This window comes from Alligator sinensis, unplaced genomic scaffold (assembly GCF_000455745.1).
Source record: "Alligator sinensis unplaced genomic scaffold, ASM45574v1 scaffold1051_1, whole genome shotgun sequence".
NCBI classification, from domain to species: Eukaryota; Metazoa; Chordata; order Crocodylia; family Alligatoridae; genus Alligator; species Alligator sinensis.
The window spans coordinates 762,530-767,599 of record NW_005842473.1 but is presented as its reverse complement, the minus strand read 5'-3'; the positions used below and the strand labels follow the sequence as shown (position 1 = coordinate 767,599).

General features: G+C 47.4%; 1 protein-coding gene and 1 long non-coding RNA gene across 4 annotated transcripts in view; one reads left to right on the top strand and one right to left on the bottom strand.

Annotated features, from left to right (window-relative positions):
• Window positions 1-3,564, top strand: part of LOC106722590 — a 33,723-nt gene extending 30,159 nt beyond the window's left edge. The window contains exon 4 of the long non-coding RNA XR_001358600.2: window positions 3,251-3,564. This is a non-coding gene — a long non-coding RNA (uncharacterized LOC106722590). The remainder of the gene's footprint in view (window positions 1-3,250) is intronic.
• CFAP99 (cilia and flagella associated protein 99) overlaps window positions 1-5,070 on the bottom strand; it is a 110,206-nt gene that overhangs the window by 20,020 nt on the left and 85,116 nt on the right. The window lies entirely within an intron of this gene.

The following is a 5,070-nucleotide window of genomic DNA, read 5'->3' as shown; positions in this document are numbered from 1 at the left end:
GACTCGATGATCTATTGAGGTCCCTTCCGGCCCTAACATCTATGAATCTATGAACCCTGACTACCTAGGGGTCAAACCCCCTCCCGCCCTGTGCTGTTCTCTTGCAGCATGGAGAACAACTGAATGTGCGTTACGTGCATGGCCATGCTTGTGGCCACTGTGTACATTCATCAGAGTGCAGAATTTGTTCCACTGTTGCTACATATGGAGCACATACTTTTGTTCAATTATGACTAACAGAGACACATCTGTATAGAGCTGGGATGGGTAAAATACAGCCCGAGGGCCAGATCCAGCCTGCCAACAGTTTCAATCTGGCCCATGGGTGGACAGCTGCTAACTCATTGGATCTGGTCTGCGGGTGGCTGGCAGCTCCACTCAACAGCATCAGCCCTTGACATGGTGGCAGAGATGACCCAAGCAGGGTGCAGGGCCCGGGGCAAACCAGCCTGAGCGGGGCCCTGCCCCTGGACACGAGGAAGCTGGTGGCAGATATGGTGGCGGGGTGCTGAGTGGCTGGACATGAAGCTGGTGACAGCGTGGAGTCGCTGTGCCACTCCGCCCAGCTCCACGGTCCCCCTAAAGTGCAGAGCCTGGTCACCCTGACTCGCAGCCCCCCAGGGACGGCCCTGTGTGGAGGCATCAACCAACGAACTAGTAGGCAGGGCTTCTGCCACAGTGGCTAGGCATCGTCAGCTGTGAACACCGCTGGCAAGTTTAGGAGTTCAGATGCAGAACCTGCCAGTGGTGTCCAGAGCTGATGCCGCCACCCTCTCAGCATGGTGGAAGCTCCCAGCTGGAGTCCCAACCTGGAGCCTGCTGGCCGTGTCAGCTGTGGACCCAGACAGGAGCTTCTGTTGTGCCAGGTGGGCATCAGTATCAGCTCTGGACACTGCCAGCAGGTTCCGCATCAAGGCTCTGGGACCTGCTGGCTGCACCCACAGCTGACACCACCGCATGCCTGGAGCAGCAGAAGTTCCTGCCTGGGTCCACAGTGGAGCATTAGGACTTCTGGCAAACTACAGCTCCAGCCAGGTTCTGGAAGGAGGACAAGGGGGAGGGACGAGAGACGGAAGAGAGAGAGAGAGAGATGGATGTGGCCCTCAACAGGTCCCCAAAACACATTAAGTGGCCCTCTAGCTGAAATAATTGCTACCCCTGGTATAGAGTGAAAATGGCCTTGGGATACCATATTCAACTATTTTCAGATGAAATGGGCTTCGTTTTAAAAATAAAAGGGTTGGTTTTCTATTTACCAGTGCTACAAACTCACCATGGAAACTGAAAATCAAGCTGGCTTCCTTCTTATAGTTTCATAGATGTTAGGGTCGGAACGGACCTATTAGATCATCAAGTCTGACCCCCTGCCCTGGGCAGGAATGAGTGCTGAGGTCAGATGACCCCAGCCAGGTGTCTGCCCAATCTCCTTCTACACATCTCCAAGGAAGAGGACAGCACCACCTCCCTTAGAAGCTTATTCCATATTTTGGCAACCCTCACTGTAAAGAATTTTTTCCTGATGTCCAATCTGAATTTGTTCTCTTCCAGTTTGTGGCTATTATTTCTAGTTACCCCAACAGCACCCTGGTAAACATTGTATCCCCTATTTCTTGCTGCCCCCCACAATGAGTTTGTAGGCAGCCACAAGATCACCTCTCAGCCTCCTCTTATGGAGGCTGAAGAGGTTCAGGTCTCCCAGTCGGTCCATATTGGGTTTTTTCTGTAGGCCTTTAACCAGACGAGTGGCCCTCCTCTGAACCCACTCCAGGCCATCCACATCCCTCCTGAAGTGCAGTGCCCAAAACTGGACGCAGTACTCCAGCTGTGGCCTGACCAATGCCGCGTAGAGGGGAAGTATCACCTCCCTGGACCTGTTTGTGATGCACCTACTTATGCAGGAAAGGGTGCAGTTAGCTTTACTTATTACCTCATCATCACACTGGTGATGCATCACTTAAATCAGGGGTGCTCAACCTCTGGCCCATGGGCCAGATCTGGCCTGTGGTATCATGTCATCCAGTTCCTAAGGCTCCACATGGTTCTGGAAACTTGGAATTGAGGGAGAAATGCTACTGCTCCCCTACTGTCAAATCCCAGCCCACAGGAAACCCTGGGCCTTGCACACTGGATCCAGCACCAGATCTCAGCATGCAGGACTGAGTGGGGGTGATGTTAGCCCCAGGGCCCAATCCCAGTGTGGGGCCAGGACAGGGTGGTGCTGGGCCTGGTTACCTAAGGTAGTAGCTAACAAGAAACCACTCAGGAATAAAGCTGTCCTAGGGAGGTGAGAAGGGAAGAGAGCCTAGGGAGGCTTCTGCAGCCCCTGTTGAGTTCATTATTAAACTACAAATGATGAAGATGAAAGAACTGGGCCTGGAAACAAAAAAAAAATCTTCCAATCTTTAGGCTCGCTAGTTCTGCTCTGTGGCTTTTACTTTATTTAAATTGTTGATTTAATTGAACCAAATGGACTCATGTTTTCAACGGGTGTCCAATTTTGCATCTGAAAAGCAAACACGTAATTGTATATATTCTATTTACAAACACAACTGGTTAATTTTACAGAGCTGCAATTGTGAAAATTCTTGTTTTAAAACCCAGGCAATAATCGCTGGATCTATTCTTTAATATTTGGGCATCTTTTCCTATTTAAGGTCATAAATGGTACTTTGGCATATCTAGACGCCAAAGAAGCAATTTGACTTCTCTAGTGTATAATTAAATGCATACATTTGAAATGTACTTTTTGTATTTTTTTAAGCAAATGCTAATATAACACAAAATATACAAGGAAACGTTCATAGTTGGGACTGTTGTAGATTACAAGAAGAATACACTGTCTTCTTGGATTTGCTAGTCAATTCTCTCAAAGATCTGGTGTAGTTCAAGACTCTGCACTTCATAGACCTTGACTTTTTCTGCCCTTTACCAAATTATTTCTCTTACTTATTTTGGCTGGGAAATGAATGCATGAACTGTTAGCACCTGTGATTTTAATCTGAAGCCAGGGGGCCAATGCTTTTGACATTTAAGTATGCCATATTATTGTGCTGACTGACACCATATAATGTGACATAAAAGATCAAATACTGGTTCCTTGTTAAATTATTAATTAAATACATCCTGAGTCTTCACTGCAAAAAGTTACTGTTATTCATAACAGCATTTTCTCAGTCTGAAATAAGCATTTTGGAACTGTATAATCAAAGTTCATTGTTGACAGATTTCCTTCTTCTGTTTCAATCTGCAGGATTGATGCTGGATGGCAGGAAGTCAAAAGCTAGATTCTCTGTACTACAAATGCACACACTGAAAAGAAATGTTGGCAAACATCACCACGGTACTGTGAAAGATCAAAATATCCTCCCTTATGTGGTTACTTATCCAGCTTTTTGAATTATTCTTAGCGTGGTCTTTAACAGAAACAGCTCATTAGATATCCAGAAAGAAGACATTGCTGCAAAGAAAGTTTCCTGGTGGACCAACAAGGTCATAACAATGGCTATGTAATATCCTTTTACATTGCTATGTCATCTGTACAATCTGAGACATGGCAAAATTGGACAAGGCAAGGTGGTTGCATCATCTAATATTTGTGGGAACCTTTTCCTCCTTTGAGATTATAGAAACATCTCTGAGGAAACCTTGTGACATTACCTCCAGCAGGAAATCGTTTGCAAAATAAAAAGGAACAAAAACAACTACAACTCCTTTGTTTCCAGACTTTGCTCTGAAGTAGCTGGAGGTGAAAGAGGATTGTGGATATTTGTATGATAATAAGTACATTAAGCAGTTATCTTGCTTTGCTTTAGAAATCTCACTTACAGCACTGCCTAAACAAGCCTATTTGTTACACAGTGGCTTGGGGGCCGACTAAACAAGAAGTCTGTTAAGCTGGCACCAGCTAAAATACCTAGGCTGCAGCTTAATTAGTAGTTACCTTCAAACCATTTTACAGCACTCTGGTAGTATAGACATGTACATTTGGTGGAAACTACAACCTGAGGGTATCCTCACTGCATGCTTCCCTGGTGCATGCAGTCTCATGACAGGGATCCTGGTTTCCTCTGTTTAAAAATCACAAATTCTTGGATTAAAATCCCATGAATTCTTTGATTTTAAACCCCCAAAATCCGCATTCTTCTGTGCTTAAAATGAAACAGTTTCATAGTTGGTAGGGTTGGAAGGGACCTGAGTAGTTCATCAAGTCCGACCCCCTGCCCCGGGCAGGAAAGAGTACTGGGATCAAACGACCCTGGTGAGGTGATTATCCAGCCTCCTTCTGAAGACCCCCAGAGTAGGAGACAGCACCAATTCCCTTGGAAGTTGGTTCTAGATCCTAGCTGCCCTGACTGTGAAGTAGCACCTCCTGATATCTAGCCTGAATCTACTCTCTGTCAACTTATGGCTATTATTCCTCGTTACTCCCAGTAGTGCTCGGGGGAACAGGGACTCTCCCATTGCCTTGGCCAGTTTATAGACGGCCACCAGATCCCCTCTCAGGCTTCTCTTGTGGAGGCTGAACAAGTTCAGGTCTCGTAGCCTCCCCTCGTAGGGCCTGCCCTGCTGCCCCCTGATCATGCGAGTGGCCCTCCTCTGGACCCTCTCCAGGCTGTCCACATCCCTCCTGAAGTGCAGCGCCCAGGACTGGACGCAGTACTCCAACTGCGGCCTGACCAGTGTCGCATAGAGGGGGAGGATCACTTCCTTGGACCTGCTCGTGATGCATCTGTGGATGCACGACAAGGTGCGGTTGGCCTTCCTGATCACGTCCCCACATTGGCGGCCCATGTTCATCTTGGCATCAATGATGACTCCAAGATCCTTTTCTGCCTCTGCACTGATCAGAAGGGAGTTCCTCAGCCTGTAGGTATGCTGCTGGTTCTTCCTCCCCAGGTGCAGTACCTTGCACTTGTCAGTATTGAATCCCATCCTATTCTCATCCACCCACCCCTGTAACCTGTCCAGATTCAATTGCAGCCTGTCCCTCCCTTCTAGCATGCCCACTTCTCCCCACATGTTAGTGTCATCTGTGAATTTGAACAAGGTGCTTTTCACCCCCTCGTCCAA